Here is a 19,866-nt window from a genome sequence, read left to right as displayed (position 1 = left end):
CCCGTCGCCTTTGTTTTAATGATTGCCACTCGAATTCACGTATCATGTCTGTGACACTATCTCCCCTGCTTCGCGATAATACAACACGAGCTGCCCTTCTTTGTACTTTTTCGATGACATCCGTCAGTCCCACCTGATGCGGATCCCACACCGCACAGCAGTACTCCAGAATAGTGCGGACAAGCATAGTATAAGTAGTCTCTTTGGTAGACCTGTTGCACCTTCTAAGCGTTCTGCCAATGAATCGCAGTCTTTAGTTTTCTCTACCCACAATATTATCTATGTGATCGTTCCAATTTAGGTTATTTGTAATTGTAATCCCTAAGTATTTAGTTGAATTTACAGCCCTCAGATTTGTGTGACTTACCGCGTAATCGAAATTTAGCTGATTTCTTTAGTACTCGTGTGAATAACTTCGCACTTTTCTTTATTCAGGGCCAACTGCTACTTTTCGCATCATACAGATATCTTATCTAAATGATTTTGCAAGTCGTTTTGATCATTTGATGACTTTACAAGACGGTAAATGACAGCATCATCTGCAAACAATCTAAGACGGCTACTCAGATTGTCTCCTAGGTCGTTAATATAGATCAGGAACATAAGAGGGCCTATAACACTTCCTTGGAGGACGCCGGATATTACTTCTGTTTTACTCGATGACTTTCCATCTATTACTACGAACTGTGACCTTTCTGTTAGTAAGTCACGAATCCAGTCGCACAACTGAGGCGATACTCCGTAGGCACGCCGTTTGATTAGAAGACGCTTGTGAGGAACGGTGTCGAAAGCCTTCTGGAAATCTAAATATATGGAATCAATTTGACGTACCCTGTCGATAGCACTCATTACTTCATGAGTGTAAAGAACTAGTTGTGCTTCACAAGAACGATATTTTCTGAATCCGTGTTGACTATATGTCAATAAATCGTTTTCTTCGAGGTACTTCATAATGTTCGAATACAGTACATGTTCTAAGACCCTACTGCAAATCGACGTTAGTGATATAGGTCTGTAATTCAGCGGATTACTCCTACTTCCCTTTTTGGGTATTGGTGAGACTTGAGCAATTTTCCAGTCTTTAAGTACGTATCTTTCTGTGAGAGAATGGTTGTATATAATTGCTAAACATGGAGCTATTTTATCTACATACTCTGGGAGGAACCTGAATTGTATACAATCTGGACCGGAAGCCTTGCCTTTATTAAGTGATTTAAGCTGCTTTGTTACACCGAGGATATCTACTTCCATGTTTCTCATCTTGGCAGTTGTTCTTGATTGGAATTCAGGAATATTTAATTCGTCGTCTTTGGTGAAGGAGTTTCGGAAAACCGTGTTTAATAACTCTGCTTTAGTGGCACTGTCATCAGTGACTTCACCGTTGTTATCGCGCAGTGAAGGTATTGATTGTGTCTTGCCACTGGTGTGCTTTATGTATGACCAGAATCTCTTTGTTTTTTCTGCCAGATTTCGAGACAGAATTTCGTTGTGGAAATTATTAAAATTATCTCGCATTGACGTAAGCGCCATATTCGAACTTCTGTAAAACTTTGCCAATCTTGGGGATTTTGCGTTCGTTTAAATTTGGCATGCTTTTTTCGTTGCTTCTGCAACAACGATCTGACCCGTTTTGTGTACCATGGGGAATCAGTACCATCACTTATTAATTGATGTGGTATATATCTCTCAATTTCTGTTGATACTATCTCTTTGAAAATATTCCACAACTTTTCTACACTTACATGATCAGGTCGGAAGGAGTGAAGACTATCTCTTAAAAAGGCGTTAAGAGCATTTTTATCAGCTTTTTTTAAATAGATATACTTTGCGATTCTTTTTGATGGTTGTAGGTGTTACGGTATTCAGCTTAGCAGCAACTGCCTTGTGGTCGCCAATCCCTGTATTCGTCACAACACTCACTATTTGTCCAGGATTATTTGCTGCTAAAAGGTCAAGTATGCTTTCACAACCATTTATGCTTCGAGTGGGCTCACGAACTAATTGTTCAAAATAATTTTCTGAGAAAGCGTTCAGTAGAATTTCGGATGATGTTTTACGCCTGCCGCCGGCTTTAAACGTATAATTTTTCCAGCATATCGAGGATAGTTTGAACTCACCACCGACTTGTATGAGCGGGGTACTTACTTGAAATGAGACTCAAGTTTTCTTTGAACTGTACAGCAACTATGTCTTCTGAGTCGGGGGTCGGTAAAACGATCCAATTAATAGTTTAGTCCGATTGTCAGGTATAAGCTCTACCCATACTATTTCACATGAACTATCTACTTCAATTTCGCTACAAGGCAAACTACCTCTGACAGCAATAAATACTCCACCACCAACTGTATTTAATCTATCCTTTCTGAACACTGTTAGATCGTTTGAAAAAATTTCGGCTGAACTTATTTCCGGCTTTAGCCAGCTCTCTGTACCTACAACTGTTTGAGCTTCAGTGCTTTCTATTAGGGCTTGGAGCTCTCTTTCTTTCCAAACACAGCTACGACAATTTACAACTACAATACCAATCGTTTCTACAGCTACCTTACTGTATTTTACGTGACCACTTTCTGACGGACGCCCCTTCTGTGGTTCCCTGAGACCCTCTAACCTAAAAAGCCGCCCAGTGCCTTCCACACAGCCCCCGCTACCCATGTAGCCGCCTCCTGTGTGTGGTGGACTCCTGACCATGTGCAGTAACCAAATTCCTCTGGAAATCATTTCGGTAATTAGTTTATTCCATGTCACTTGGGTATACAGTAACAAAGGCCATCAGCTATACTTATATGTAAAAGACGTTGTTTCTCAAGAAAACTGCATGGTGCAAATCTCCTATCAAACCAGATAGTTTCTAATCACCCTACAGCTCATAGGATATGTTAGATTGGGCTTTTGTTTCACATGTTGGTATTCCGGGTGCTATGAGTTCATCTATTGCGGTTTTTTGTTTGTAGTTTACTGTTGCTATTTCAGTTTGTATGCTCTCATTTTGTCATTTGGAGGTAGTGAATGGAGCTGTGGACGCTAGAAAATGAAGTTCCAAGTGGAGAAATCGTATCATTTCCTGCATAATCTTCTGTTTGAGTTCAATAGCGGGGTGACAGCAGCAGAGCCAACCAGAATCATTTGCACTGTCTATGGGGATAATGCCATTGGGCAGAGAAAGGTAAGAAAATGTTTTTCTTGTTTTAAGAAGGATCGTTTTCACATTAGTGACTATGTTCAGGAAGCCTTTTGGGATCGTTTAAACGCATTAATCCACAATTATACGCGTCAGTATACAGGCGAACTCGCAAACGTGATGCACTGTGATCATTCGACCACCGTGCGACATTTCCATGCATTGGGGAAGGTTCAAAAATGGGGTGTATGAGTATCGCATGCTCTAAGCTAAAAGCACACAAATCAATGGGTGCCCATACGTGCATCTCTGTTTGCTCGTCATCGACTGGCTCATGAACAACTCCGATTTTTCCTATCCTGTATTGTTATTGGTGACGAGAAATGGTCTCTTAATGCTAACATAGAAAAGAAAGGAATGGTTGAACCCAAACAAAGCAGCAACTACCTGTACAAAGACCTGTGCGCATCCACGAAAGATAACGTTATGCATCAGGTGGAACAGCGAGGATGTGCCGCATTACGAATTGCTTTCCCAAGGTGTAACCATCGCTCTTGACTTTTATTGTCAACAACAAAGTCGTCTTTCAGACACAATCCACGAACAACAATCGGCAAGACCGTGTGAAGTGATGCTACTCCACGATAACGTCCGTGTTCTGCTACACTGAGAAAAAACACTGCACGCTAGTTGGGTTGGGAAGTCACTCCGCACCCATCTTATTCACCTGATATTGCGTTCTCAGATCTTAAAATTTTCCTTTCCTCATCGCACAACCTTCAAGGAACTTCCTTTCCGGATGAAAATGCGCTAGTAGAAATCCTTCGGTAACAGAAGAGATACTAAATTTGAAACTTCCTGACAGATTAAAACTGTGTGCCGGACCGAGACTCGAACTCGGGACCTTTGCCTTTCGCGGGCAAGTGCTCTACCAACTGAGCTACCCAAGCACGACTCACGCACCGTCCTCACAGCTTTACTTCTGCCAGTACCTCGTCTCCTACCTAAATTTAATTGATGAAAGGAGAAAACCATGCGATATCTGGAATCGTGGCATCGAAAAGGTTCCCCGGCCTTGGTAGACTGTTGTGAATAGTGAAGCAGAATATATTACTGATGACTGATATCTCTGTTTATCGTACCTGTTGTGGTTATTAAACATATGGAAAGACGCTACCTAATATTCCTTGATTTTTATGGTAATGATTGATGCTCAGGCATCCGGCGACGGATGTATTAAATTATTAGTAGAATCGATACCAACAGCTTACAGTTCATTTAGTGCCTCCGCACATATTCTTTAATGACAGACTAGTTTTATTTAACTTATCCTGCCAGAATGTTATCCACATATTTATTATACCTAGTATTCCTTGATTTTTTATGGTAATGAATGATGTTCAGGCATCCGGCGACGGATGCATTAAATTATTAGTAGAATCGATACCAACAGCTTACAGTTCATTTAATGCCTCCGCACATATTCTTTAATGACAGACTAGTTTTATTTAACTTATCCTGCCAGAATGTTATCCACATATTTATTAGCAGCAGACCTTTCTCATTTGACTGATGCTGTCAGAATACTCAGTTCCCTCCATAGTCTTTCCTATTTCAAAAAGACTGCTTTCAATATTCGTAGAATTTCAGTGCAGCTGGTGGGAGGTTTTTCGTCTTTTTTCTTGGTCGGATGATGAGAATTTCGGAGCCGGCGGACTTCCCCAGGCGGGGTTTACTGTTCTGACGGCGACTGCAGACCTTATTTTGTCTGGCGTTAATTAGCTGCAGAGCGGCCGCGCGACGCAAAAATAAAAATCTTTGTTATCTCTGCGCGAGGGCAGCGGACAAAAAGCAAAAGTTTTATCTGGCGATTTTCACTCTCCGAAATGATTGCAGTTGTATTGCGGTTCGTTATTACGGTTCCCTTCTCATGTCCACCACTACGAGTAATCAACAGTAATCAGTTTCCAAAATTAATCACGTATCGTACCGTTTGACCCATGGTATATAGTTAGTGCGTATTTTCATAGGGACTGGAAGAGAAAAAGTCCTTCGAGTATGTCAGTAAAAATGGTTCAAACGGCTCTAAACACTATGGGAGGTCATCAGTCCCCTAGCCTTAGAAGTACTTAAACCTAACTAACCTAAGGACATCACACACATCCATGCCCGAGGCAGGATTCGAATATGCAACCGTAGCAGCAGCGAGGTTCCTGACTGAAGCGCCTAGAACCGCTCGGCCACACCGGCCGGCAAGTATCTCAGTACACTGGTTAAGCTCACGATAAAGTGTTAATCACTTCCCCTCAAAAGAGCACGATGGTGATAAAGTACCAATAATTCCCTCTTAAAAGAGCACATGGGTAGCTGAGGAGAGTGTGGACGTTGCAGAACACGTGCCAAGTGTGCAGGGGGCCCTACAACGCTGTCATGGCGGTGTCCTTTTCTCTCTGAAACTGCGTACTAACATTTCAAAGGACGGTTTGCAAATACCCTTGGTCAAGTTGTCATTAAATTACACTGTTCTGCAATTGCAGATCTGAATTAGGTTCGCCAGTGACTTTTTCGCTTCACTGTTTTTTTGCTTTTCCTATGAAGTTGGTGTAGGTAAAAAGACGAGGGCTAGTAGAATTCCTTGAGTAACAGAAGAGTTATTGAGTTTAATTGATGCAAGGAGAAAATATAAAAATGCAGTAAATGAAGCAGGCAAAAAGGAATACAAGCGTCTCAAAAATGAGATCAACAGGAAGTGCAAAATGGCTAAGTAGGGATGGCTAGAGGACAAATGTAAGGATGTAGAGGCATATATCACTAGGGATAAGACAGATACTGCCTACAGGAAAATTAAAGAGACCTTTGGAGAAAAGAGAACCACTTGTATGAATATCAAGAGCTCAGATGGAAAACCAGTTCTAAGCACAGAAGGGAAAGTAGAAAGGTGGAAGGAGTATATAGAGGGTCTATACAAGGGCGATGCACTTGAGGGCAATATTATGGAAATGGCAGAGGACGTAGATGAAATGCGAGATATGATACTGCGTGAAGAATTTGACAGATCAATGGAATATCAAAGTCGAAACAAGGCCCCGGGAGTAGACAACATTCAATTAGAACTACTGATAGCATTGGGAGAAAAGTCTACCGTGTGGCGAGCAAGAAGTATGAGACAGGCGAAATACCCTCAGACTTCAAGAAGAATATAATAATTCCAATCCCAAAGAAAGCAGGTGTTGGCAGGTGTGAAAATTACCGAATATCAGTTTAATAAGTCACGGGTGCAAAATACTGACACGAATTCTTTACAGACGAATGGAAAAACTGGTAGAAGCCGACCTCGGGGAAGATCAATTTGAATTCCGTAGAAATGTTGGAACACGTGAGCAATACTGCCCCTACCACTTATCTTAGAAGATAAAGGAAAGGCAAACCTACGTTTATAGCATTTGTAGACTTAGACAAAGCTTTTGATATTCTTGACTGAAATACTCTCTTTCAAATTCTGAAGGTGGCAGGAGTGAACACAAGGAGCGAAAGGCTATCTACAATTTGTACACAGACCAGATGGCAGTTATAACTCTACGTGCACGAAAGGGAAGCCGTGGTTGTGAATGGAATGAGGCAGGGTTGTAGCCTATCCCCGATGTTATTCAATCTATATATTGAGCAAGCAGTAAAGGAAACAAAAGAAAAATTTGGAATAGGAATTAAAATCCATGGAGAAGAAATAAAATCTTTGAGGTTTGCCGATGACATTGTAATTCTGTCAGAGACAGTAAAGGACCTGAAAGAGCGGTTGAACGGAATGGACAGTGTCTTGAAAGGAGGCTATAAGATGAACATCAACAAAAGCAAAACGAGGATAATGGAATGTAGTCTAACTAAATCAGGTGATTCTGAGAGAATTAGATTACGGAATGAGACACTTAAAGTAGTAGATGAGTTTTGCTATTTGGGGAGCAAAATAACTGAAAACGATGGTCGAAGTAGGGAGGATATGAAATGTAGACTGCCAATCGCAAGAAAAGCGTTTCTGAAGAAGAGAAGTTTGTTAACGTCGAGTATAGGTTTAAGTGTCAGGAAGTCGTTTCTGGAGAATGTTGAAGATTAGATGGGTAGATCACGTATCTAATGAGGAGGTACTGAATAAAATTGGGAAGAGGAGGATTATGTGGTATAACTTCTCTACAAGAAGGGATCGGTTGGTAGGACATGTTCTGAGGCATCAGTGGATCACCAGTTTAGTATTGGTGGGCAGCGTGGAGGGTAAAATTCGTAGAGGGAGACCAAGAGATGAATACACTAAGCAGATTCAGAAGGATGAAGGGTGCTGTAGTTACTTGGAAATGAAAAAGCTTGCATAGTCTCTGCACTGAAGACCACAACAGCAACATGTAGTGGAGGTTTTGAAGACATGAAAGCTTTCAAGTTGGATACACAATATACTTGTCCTTTTACACTGAAGTGATTATAGTCATGGGATGCCCCCCCCCCCCCCAATACCATGTCAGACTTCCTTTTGCCCGGCGTAGTGCAGCAACTCTACGTGGCTTGGACTCAACAAGTCGTTGGAGGTCAACTGAAGAATACTGAGCCATGCTGTCTCTATAGCCATCCATAACTCCAATCGTGTTGCTGGGGAAGGATTTTGTGCACGAACTAACGTTTCCATTATGTTCCACAAATGTTCGATGGTGTTCACGTCCGGTCAAATTATTCGCCAGAATAGTCCAAAATGTTCTTCAAACGAAGCACAAACAATTGTGATTCTGTGCCATGGAGCATTATTATCCATAAAAATTCCATGGTTGTTTGAGAACATGAAGTTCGTGAATGGATGCAAATGGTCTCCATGTAGCCGAACATAATCATTTCGAGTGAATGATGGGTTTAGTTGGACCAGGGGATCCAGTCTATTCCGTATCAACATGATCCACACCTTTATGGGGCCACCAGCAGCTTGCACAGTGCCATGTTGACAGCTTGGGTCCATGGCTTCGTGGAGTCTGCGCCACACTCAGACCTACCGTCAGCTCTCACCAACTGAAAACACCCCAGGGGCTCACCACTCCTTGGTGAGTTCATGCTTGGGTACCACGGAGCCCAAACCTTGGAGGACATCTTCCCCTTCCGCGCTGCATGTCTATCCTGTTATTCGTTGGTGGACATGTCTAGGATATTTTTGAGAACGTGTTCTGAGATTTTAATAGCCTGACATCAGAAATGCCCATCATCTGTGTTTTTCTTTCTTTCTTCATTATCTGTCTCATAGCCTTCCTCCGCTTTGGCGTTTGAGGTTCCTCTATGTTTCTTCTTCCTCCTGTGCGCTCCTGAAGGTCAGCCCACGCATTTGACACAGAACAGGTGACTGGGGGACGCATAATTCTCAGCCCTAGGTCGACAGATAGGGCATGCACATATCCCCTGTTACAGGCCAGGCCTGAGGAGGGGTGACTGGCTGACCTGTAAACTTCTCAGTTTGCCAGTTGTTCACTCTGTTAGAAGTTCGGGAATGTGAGCTGGGGTGTGAACTTCGACCTAATGTGGATGAGACCCAAGCGAGGTCCACTTGGAAGGAGCGCACCATCAGAGACGCTGGCCATCATGGCGGGTTTTATTGCAATGAGCCACTCATCTTCATCACTATGCTTACTACATGTAAACGAAATGAGGCTTAAGATCAAACACTCTCCTAGCCAGACCTTGGTTCCTAGTGGTGCAATGTAATGAAGGAGGTCAGTCCTTTGCTAAGGTCAATCCGTTTATTATTCAGACAGGTGTTGATGTAATTACTGGTCCTGTGGTATCTCGTTCTTCTTTACAGAATGGGACTTTGCTTTCGGAGACCAGTAGTGATTTTCAAGCTCAACAACTGCTTACAGCTTCTGTCCTCCATGGCTATCCTGTCCGTGTCGAGGACATTGAATGCTGAATTCTTTGTGTGGTGTTATTCACACTCGGCTGCTTGTTGGACCGACTGAGGGAGAAATCCAAACTTACTTCTCTGATCAGGCTGTCACGGCACTGTACTGGGTAACGAAAACAGTTGATGGCACCTTAGTTCCAATGTGCACTCTCTTTGTCACTTTAGATCAAGTAGTGCTTGCATTGAAATCAAAGCAGGCTATGAAGTCATCAGACCATACATTCCAAACCTTATGCGTTGTTACCAGTGTCAACATTACAACCACATTAAAATGTCCTGTAAGAACACTGCCAAATTTGTTATTTGTGGTAAGGATGCTCACAAGGGCGATTGGCTGGTTCCTTCTCCCTGTTATATGACTTGTAATGGAGACCATGCCTCATCCTGTGAGTATCCCATGTATCTCGATGAGTGGGGCGTCCAGGAGATCCAGGTGAAGGAAAAAGTATCTTACCCTGCCACTCACAAGCTGTTGGCTAGTCGAAAATCCCGCATTTTACCACCTGATACTTACTGTACTGTTCTTGCTACATCTCGCTCCACGAAGGACGTGGCCATGCAGACTTGCAACCTTCAATTCGGCGCTGCAGTTATAAAATCACCTTGTATCACAGTAGCATCCCTGTCTTCTTCTCTTCCAGCTATGCAATAAGCCACCAAATCTTCCCCCCAGTGGCAAAATCCCGTGCTTCACAACTGGCAGTCCGGAAAGGACTAAAGAAAAGTCCAATGAAGACTTCTTACGTTCTTCTAGCCAATAAACATCTGAGCTTTCATCTAGCAGTCAAAAAGGCTCTAAGAAGTCAAACGAAGACAAACGGTCTTGTCCTTCGCCGGCCAGAAGATCCTCTTCAATTGTGTCACTGTATGATACCTTCACCCGGCCGACTCCCGCGATGCGGACCACCAACCGTTTTTCTGCCCTGGAATCCACAGGCCGACCCAGAGAGACTGCTGACGCATCTGTAGATCTCATGGAACAGGATCCGCCAGCCTCTGCGCCCCGCAGCTGGCGCTCAGCAGCTGCCAAGGTAACAACACTTCATTTCTTCCCTACTCCCCTGTCCCCATCATGCCTCTCCTACAACGGAATGTTCACGGCATTAGATCCAAGACGGAGGAGGTACAGCTGCTCTTGGACTCACAGTGTCCATTTGTTTTCTGCCTCCAGGAAACAAAACTGTGCCATAGTGACCACTTGGACCTCTTGCATTTCTTTCCAGTTCACTTTGACCTTCATCCTGAGGATGGCTTCCTTCTCATGGGGGAGTCATGCTTCTCATCCAGGATAGTGTTCATGGTCAAACCATCTTACTGAACACCAGCTAAAAGTGGTTGCAGTCTGTATTTTCCTTCCTTGTTTCATTTTTTGTCTTTGTAATGTCTACATTGAGAGGTGCCCTCTTTGCTGACCTTCTCAATCAACTCAACCTCATCTGTTTTAACATTGGAGTCCCCATGTTCCTTTCAGATTCAATGCACACCTATTCCCATTTGGACCTTTCGATTTGCACTGCCCAGCATGTCTGTCATCTCAAGTAGTCCATTCTCTCTGACATACATTTGAGCGACCATTTCCTATGTACTATCAGTCTGCTGGCTTCTACCCCACCTATATGTAAATTTAATTGGTAGGTTTCTAGGACCAAATGGATGCTTTATTCCTTCCTAACGACTTTCGACGAAGAACGTATCCGAACTGTGATGACAAGGTGGAGTACCTCACAAACGTTATCCTTGCCGCTGCAGAGCGTTCCATTCCTCGATTTCATCTTTACTATACTGTGTCCTAGTCCTCTGGTGGACTGAGGCATGCCATGACACAATACGCACACGCAGACGTGCTATCTGCATTTTTAACCGCCATCCTACGATGGAGAGCTGTATTGAATATAAATAGTTGCGTGCACAGTGTCGTCGCATTCTTCAGGATAGCAAAGAAGCTAGCTGGATTTCATTTACTAGTTCTTTTAACAGTTGTACCTCCCCTTCAGATATCTGTGCCAACCTCCGACGGTGCTCTCAGACCGAGGCCCATTCCCCAATTTCCTGCCTGACCGTAGCAGATGACGTCATTGTGGAACCATTGCTATCTCAACACCCTAGGAAGATATTTTTCAGAGATTTTGAGCTCCACCCACTATCACCCTACCTTCTTCCATCGGAAACGAATGGAGGAGGTTTTCGTGATACCCTTCTCCTCTCAGAATCGTGATTGTTACAATGCCGCCTTTGCAATGAGGGAGCTAGAGCACGCTCTCGCTTCATGCCGATCTTCTGCCCAAGGGCCAGACGATGTTCACATTCATGATGCAGCACCTTTCTCTTTTTTGTGAAAGCACTTTCTCCTTCATATATATAATCGTATCTGGGCAGATGACATGTTTCCCATATTCTGGCGTAAAGCCACTGTCATACCCTTACCTAAGCCCAATAAGGACAAACACCTTCCCCATTTCTCTCACCAGCTCTGTTTGAAAGGGATGGAATGTATGGTTCATGGCTGGTTGATATAGTGGCTCGAATCTCGTAATCTGCTAACCACTGCACAGTGTGGCTTTCGAGCGAGCTGTTATGCATTTGGCCAATTATTCACAACCAATGTCATGAACGGTTTTCTGCTGAAATACCAAACTGTGCCCGTGTTCTTTGATCTGGAGGAAGCCTACTACATATGCTGGAGGACTGGTATCTTTTGTACCCTCTACACATGGGGCTTCTGAGGATGCCTGCCCAGTTTACTTCAGGAATTTTTGAAAGGCACAGGTTTCAAGGTACATGTGGTTTCTGCCTTGTTGGACACCTTTATCCAGGAAAACTGGGTGCCTCTGGGCTCTGTCCTGAGCGTCATCGTCTTTGCTATAGCCATGAATCCTATTGTGACCTGTCTACTGCTGAGCATCTCCGACTCCCTCTTCGTCGACGATTTTGCTATCCACTGCAGTTCTCCACGGACGTGTTTCCTTGAGCGGCGTCTTCAGCGATGTCTCGATTGTCGTTACTCGTGGAGCATCGACGATGGATTTCGTTTTTCCACTAGCGAAACCGTTTGTGTGAATTTCTGGAGGCGCAAAGGGTTTCTTTCGCTGTCTTTACATCTTGGGCCTGTTGCTGTTCCATTCGCTTAAACTACATTTTGCCTAAGGCTCATGCTTGATAGAAAACTTTCTTGATCCTCCCACCTGTCTTACCTGTCCACCCGCTGTACCCAGTCCCTCAGCGTCCAACATGTCCCAAGTGGTACTTCCTGGGAAGAGGATCGGACCACCCTCCTCCATTTCTACCAATCCCCTTCCGTTTGAAACTAAACTATGGCTGTTTCGTTTCTTCGTCTGCACGTGTGTCCATCTTACGCCATCTAAACACAGTTCACCATAAGGTTTTTAAGATTTGTGCCTGCCCGGGTATCTAAGGCTGTATCTAAATATAAATACTTAAAGAAAAAATTGTTAAATACCAGCATGTCCATCTGTTTTAATAAGCAATGTGAACGGAGGGAATTAGTCCCCACTTATTTAAAGGCTTTTATTAACTTCAGAAATTGTAAAAATGATCCTTTGAGCTTCAGGCCTATTGTGAAAAAATTAATTTCTGATAACATAAAATCGCTTTATGCCAAAAAAGACGCTCTCAAAGCAGAGGCTTACGACCTGCATCTTGAAATTACAAAATTGTGCCGTGATTTGTTTAATGTTAATATCGATGTTGTATGGTCACAAATTAATGACTATTTAGAGAATTATAAACAAGGTGTTATGTACAGGCATGAAAAGAAAATCAGTAAGCTTTTCTGTCTTTTTCCACCTGAGAGATCTTCCGAAAAATTTAAAAAAAGTGACCATTTCTTTTATCACAGAGTTTTAAATAAGACTAATATTAATTTTACAGAAGCAGAAACTAGTCTGTTAGAAAAGTCTTGAGTATAATGTTAAACCAGATTTGACTAATAAGCAGGTTGTGCAGAATGTCCTTGTAGACCTGAAAACTGGTGTAGATTGCATAAAAATGGATAGTGCTGTGCAAACGAGGATTCCTTATGATGTAACAAATATTTTTAGTAAATGTCAGGCTGCTTCCCCTAATGTCTCACGTAATGACAAGGCCTTGATTAGAAATATTAATAAGAAACTTAAAGGTAATGATGCTCTTATAACGAAAGCTGATAAGGACTCTTCACTAGTAATTGCATATAATGAAGAATATATTTCGAAAACCATGTCCTTTTTCAAAGAATATGGTATTTCTGAACTGCAAGTCGATCCTACTCCCTCCCTCCAGAGAGAAATCAGATCAGCGGTTAACAACGCCAATTTATTGCTTAAGCCATTTCACAAAAAGTCACATATTAATATGAATCCACAACCTCCCAAATTAAGAGCGCAATAGAAGATACATAAACTTGGCCATCCCATTCGTCCGATTTCGAATAGTCAGAACAGTGCTTATCATGAGCTTGCTAGATTTTTACATGATCGGCTGAAAAAGTCTTGTCTTCACTCATTGCTATTCTGTGTTAAATAGTGCTGCTGTAGTTCGCAAAGTAGAGGATATAGACAGTGACCAGGCTACTGGATTGTTTTCGTTAGACATAAAAAACCTTTACACCAATGTTCCCGTGCAAGAAACCCTTAAGATTGAGGAGGAAAATCTGCGTAGGTTTAAGAAAGATATCAGTGATGGAGAAATTACAGATCTCATGAATTTGATCACCGTTGTAGTTAAGTACAATTACTTTCAGTTCAATGGGCAGTTGTTCCAACAAAATGACGGCCTAGCCAAGGGGAACCCGCTAGCCGGAATTCTTGCCGAAATTTTTATCAATTCGTTAGAGGTGAAATTCTTTACGATGTTTTCAGCTACAGATCTGGGCATTTTGTCCTACTGTAGATACGTTGACGAGATATTAGCAGTCTACAAAGGTCCTACTGATGGGATCAACCACATTTTCAATCTGTTTAATGATCTTCATGATAATATTAAGTTCACTTGTGTACTAGAAAATGAAAATCGTCAATTAAATTTCCTCGATCTTACGTCGTCATTAATTGAAAACAGAATTTCCTTCAACATTTTCCGTAAAGAGACTCAAACTGATCAAATAGTTCCAGCTTCTTCTACGCACCCAGCCTCTCACAAAAACGCTTTCTTTCTCTCGGCTATTCACAGAGTACTTTCCATTCCCCTCTCGAAAGAAAACTTTAATAATGAGATTAATCTTACTAAAACTGTGGCGGTCAACAATGGTTACGAAGCTCGGTTGGTAGATGACATCCTCAGAAAGAAGATTGGAAAGAAGGGTACTACACTTGGTTCTTTCATCAGCGTCCCAGAAGAATCGGAGAAAAAATTCTTCTCAATTTCATTTTTACGCCCAGTGTCATACCAGATCCAAAGGTTGCTTCCGATTAAATACAAATGTAATATTGCCTTTTCTACAAATAACAATTTGAGAAAAAATGTCATCCATAATTTAAAGTCAACTACTAGCCATCTGCAGAATTCTGGTGTCTACAAGATTTCATGTGACACTTGCTGTGCCTATTATATTGGTCAAACAGGACGTGCCTTTTCAATTCGCTGTAAAGAACATTTTCTGAGGAAAAACGGTTCATGTGCCCCTAATTCTTCTTTTGCGGATCACCTGCTAATCGCAGGACACTCTCCTAAAGGGGTTGAGAAGTTGGAAATTTTGTATATTAAAAAAAGGGCGTAAACTTGATATTTTGGATGAGCCGGAAATTTTCAAGCATTTACTTTCGAATGACGGACTTTTTCTCAAAGAGCAGGTGCAGTTGGGCGGAAGAAATTATTTCAATGGTATAAAGCCGCTGCTTGACGAGATCGAACACTTTGATGTACCAACTACTTCTGGCAGATTCAGAGATACCTTTTCTTTCTACTTTTTACGGCTCATATACGTAAATTAAAAAAAAATAATTTTGGTTTTTATAACGTATCTATTATAGCAAGCAGTAATGTCATTTAATGGATTATTTCGTAAATGCCTTCTTTATGTATTTATTCTGGAATTTTTGTACTACAACCAGTCATTCAATTGTTGTATTTTATATCATGCAGTATCCCGCTATTGCAATTACTTCATGTACACCGTTCAGGTGTTTGTTTATTTCCCTCTCTGCAGTTACGAGAGATGTTTACAAAATAGCTTGTTTTACCAATTAGCCACCAGATGGTGGTATTGTCTTGAAGTTGCCGTGGCGCACAAGTCACATGATGTTTCAGTTTTGTGTTGACTGTAGCAGAGGACACATGGCAGCCCTTAGTGGCTTGCACCTCTGTTGCATTTTGTTTTAATTCTGACTATCTGACGCTCTCAGGTATGACCGCAGCTTTCGTATTTTTTGGGACGTTATGCTGTAACATTTAGTTTTAGTTTTGTCCGAAGAAGGTGTCCCTTGTGACACCGAAACCTAGGTTACAAATTAATTGTGTTCGCGTCTGAGGGCTGTGTTTTTCAAACTTTTCTACAGTTCACCATCATTGAATCAATTTGGACACTGGCGCCTTTGATACTAGCTCAGCTGAGAGTCTCTATGCCAGAATCTGCTGAACTATTGCTGTCATACCAGCGTGATGTTCTCCTCAGCAGGCATGTATGCCATTTGTCTGCCATGTCCGGCCACCCATCCTATGCCTCTTTCTTTGATTTATACTTTGACCGCCAGTATGGGGCACATACCTCTTCTCTGTTACCGCCTGGACTTTACTTTCTGCTATTGCTTCGGCAGCTTAACTTCACACTACCTGGAGTTCACTTTTGGCTATTGCTTCAGCAGCTTAACTTCACGCTACCTACCACTTTCCCAATGGATGTGAACCCTTCACCACCTTGGCTTCGGGCGGCGGGCCATGTTCATCTTGGACTTTTCTCGCTTCTTAAGGAAAATACTCCATATTCAATCTATTGCTGTAAGTTTCTAGACCTTCGCATGGAACTTAGCGATGTACCTTTGCATACACTGATGGCACTCAGACTGAGTGTGGTGTTGGGTGTGTGTTCGTCATTGGCACTGGCGATTTTCGGTATTGGCTTCTGGAACACTGTTCAGTAAGTACAGCAGAGCTCTTTGACCTGTATCGGGCCATGCAGTACAGCCGGCGACACAGGCTTTTCAATTGTGTCGTCTGCTCTAATTCTCCCAGTGCCCTTCAGAGCCTCAGTGTGCTGTACATAGATTATCTCTTAGTGGAGTGGGTCCAAGAAAGCGTCCACCTGCTCACTCTTGAGAGAGCCACTGTGATGTTTATGTGGATTCCTGGCCACGTCAGTCCGACGGGAAACAAGGCTGCTGACGCTACTGCAAGGTTGCAGCCCTCCTACCTCATCCCACTATTTCTTCCATTCCTTCCGATGGTCTCTGTGTTACCATTTGTCAGCAGGTGGTGTCACGTTGTCACCACCACTAGTCTTCTCTTCATTGGAACAAGTTCTGGAGAACCTCTCCCATCAGCTTGGCCAACCTCCTCTCAGCCCTCTAAACACGAGATCATTTTATCTAGGATGCATAGTAGGCACTGTCGTTTTAGCCATCACCATTTTTAAGTGGTGATCCCCCCTACCACTTCGTGGTCATTGTGATCAACCTATGACTTTTAGCCATTTCTTGACCAAATGCCCTTTTTTTAACCACTTACGTTCTAATGTATGTTTACTGTCCGAGTTATTGGTCGTTTTAGTTAATGACACGCGGGCTATCAATGGAGTTTTACTTTTCATCCATCGTAGCAAAAAATAACAGTACCTCCATCCTCTTTTGTCAGTAACTGCTATTTGTGGAGTGAATATTTCCGCCATTAGTGTAGCCAGTAGCCCTATATGGGAAATAATGACAGCAAGCTATCACCAAAGTACAGGTGATCTACAAGTGAATAGCTGCTGCTGAGAGGGACATACCGATGGGTAATAATAATATTAGAACGGCGATCCACTTTCTCCTGTGTGTGTTTCTTTTTCCCTTTAGTGTATTTGTAATTTCCCATCAGGGACGGGCTGGCAGCAGCATAGGCGCTGGTCTTCAGCCAAGACACATTACAAATAGGCAGGAAGACATTTAAAACAATATAAAGAAGAAAACATGGCGGAACATAGAAAAAAAGGCGGAACATAAAAGAGGAAAACATACAAAAAGCGGCGACTGTAAAATAGAGGTAAAAATCTAAAAAAGTATTTTACACAAAAAACACACAATGTAAGGATTAGAAAGTACCAAGCAAAGTAAGGCCAGAGCATAAAATGTCGCAGAACGATTAGAACAGCCACGTCACAGATGGTGTAGCACGGAACAATCATGGACTAAATACAGGTCGAGCATACAATTAAAACCACATCGCTTGATGACACTGGATAATGGCACTGAACACAACAATAATGCAGCCTCTTTAGAATGAATAAAAACCTGGGAGGATCTGCCAGTGGTGGGGAACAAGGGAGAAGGGAAACGGAGGCGAGAAGGACGGGAGAGGAAGGGGATGAGTTGCAGGGCGCGCCATTGGGGGCCAGGGAGGGAAGGGTTGGGAGAGGAAAACAGCCAAGGAGGGGGTGCAGGGACTCAGGGGCAGAAGGAGGAGAATCTATTCTTGGAGAAGGAGGGGAGAGGAAAAGGGAGGCCCTGGGGAGGTGGGAGGCCAGGCTACAGTTGGTAGGAAGGGTAGAGGCATGGCATGGCATGGCTATAGCATGGATGTGTTGGCAGCACTGCTACTGCTTACACAAGGCGGGTGACCTTGAACGGGACTTAGCCGCTGCATGAGGCGCTGCGGAGGATCGCACTAAAGTTTTAACTTAGTGCGATCCGCTGGAAAACAGTGTTTCCGGTGCCGCCATTGCGCTACTGAGCGGGCTTACTTCCTGCCGCACCCTGATAAGCTTATCAGTGTGACGTAGTGCGAAGCTCTTATCAGTACTTGCTGGCTGTTACTTCATGGTTGGTGTACTTGTACTTGTACGGGACGCAGAATTTATATAAGAATGAGATAATGAAAAGAATACCAGAGAGCATCCCAGAGTGCTCCAGAGAGCATCCCAGAGTGCCCCAGAGAGCTATATATAACACCAAGAAGAATCGCTTCTCGGCTTTTGGCAAGATCAATGTGTAGTATTTTGTTATAAATCATAAAATAAGCACATAATAACCCGCCCACCTCCCCAGGAGTCGGAACTCCTGCAGACATATAATATAAAATAAATATGTAATAGGAAAAGTTAATGCTAACTACGAAGCTGCATGGCTGTGTAAACCATGCTGTTGCCTTCTTTTCATTATCTCATTCTTATATAAATTTGTTTGTTCTTAATTGTTTATAGTTTTAGATTAGCATCTATTCTATTGTTCCACTTACAGTTGCATATCATCCTTATCTATCCCGTGAGATTCAGCATCTGGGAGGGGGATGTGCTGGAAATTGCACTGATGAAGGAGGATGTGGAGGTGGAGAGAGAGGGAGGGATACAGCAATAGAGGCGATGCAGTGGGTCGGGGGGTGGAGAGGAAGTAGCAAACCAGGGGGTGGGGGGCATCAAACCTGTGGACAGTGTAAAGGATGCAGAGATGTTGGAGGAAAAGGAGGAGGTCGTGGAAGGGGATGAGGTCATACAGGAGTCATGTGGCTGAAGGAAGGCAGAGGAATTGTAGGTATAGAGGATGGTGGATGGATGCAATCCCTATGTCTGGCCAAAACGGAGTTTCAGGAGGTGGAGGCGGGAATGAACTTTCTGCTGGATGGTCAGGGGTTGAAGTGAGGTGACGTTTGAGGGTGAGACCAAGATAGCTCGGGGGGGGGGGGGAGCTGGATGGGATGACCATAAATTGTTAGGTAGAAATCATGGAGACAGAAGGAGCAGGTTCAAATGGTTCAAATGGCTCTGAGCACTATGAGACTTAACTTCTAGGGTCATCAGTCCTCTAGAATTTAGAACCACTTAAACCTAACTAACCTAAGGACATCACACACATCCATGCCCGAGGCAGGATTCGAACCTGCGACCGTAGCGGTCGCGCGGTTCCAGACCATAGCGCCTTGAACCGCTCGGCCACTCAGGCCGGCCAATGAGCAGGTGGTGCAGCCTATGATGACTGCCTTGGTTTTGGAGGGGTTGATATGAAGAAACCACTGGTTACACCAAGTGGTGAACTGGTCAAGGTGGGTTTGGAGGGTGCACTGGGACCATTGAAGGGTAGGACAGAGAGCCAGGAAGGCAGTGCCATCAGCATATTGGAGGAGGTGGATGGGTGGGGTTGGCTTGGGCATATCGGCGGTGTACAGAAGATAGAGGAGAGGGGAGAGGATGGAGCCCTGGGAGACGCCAGCAGTGGGATAAAAGATATGAGAGTTGGTGTCGTGGAGGGTGACATAGGAAGGACGGCGTGAGAGGAAGGAAGTGACCAGTCAAGCAAAATTGAAAGGCAGGGCGTAGGTTTCGATTTTAAAGAGGAAACCGGAATGCCATAAACAGTGGTAGGCATTTTGGAGCCAAGGAAAACAAAAATGGCGGAGCGATGAGAGAGAAAGTGGAAGAGGTTAAGGAGTTGGTCTGGGGCAGAGAAGTAGGGTCAGAAGCCACATTGTGTAAAGGGGAGGAGGTGGTGTTGATGGAGGCGGTGATGGATACGACAGGAAAGGATGGATTCTAAGACCTTACTGATGATGGAGGTGAAGCAAGTGGGACAACAGTAAGAGTTGATGGAAGCGGGTTTATTGGGTTTGAGGAATAAGAAGACACTGGAAGTCTTCCACATGTAAGGGTAGAAGCCGGTAGAGAGGATGACATTGTATAAATTTGCAGGGACAGTCAGGATGGAGAAGG

The 19,866-nt window shown here is 43.4% G+C and overlaps 1 non-coding gene across 1 annotated transcript; it reads right to left on the bottom strand.

Moving 5' to 3' along the window:
- Nucleotides 1-19,018: 19,018 nt before the first annotated feature.
- On the bottom strand, nucleotides 19,019-19,102 carry Trnap-ugg (transfer RNA proline (anticodon UGG)). The gene has a single exon. It is a non-coding gene; the product is annotated as a tRNA-Pro (tRNA).
- Between the last annotated feature and the right edge of the window lie 764 nt (nucleotides 19,103-19,866).

The sequence above is a fragment of the Schistocerca cancellata genome, chromosome 5 (assembly GCF_023864275.1).
Source record: "Schistocerca cancellata isolate TAMUIC-IGC-003103 chromosome 5, iqSchCanc2.1, whole genome shotgun sequence".
Lineage (NCBI taxonomy): Eukaryota > Metazoa > Arthropoda > Insecta > Orthoptera > Acrididae > Schistocerca > Schistocerca cancellata.
The sequence above is the reverse complement of the archived record's forward strand: the minus strand, read 5'-3'. Positions and strand labels throughout refer to the sequence as shown.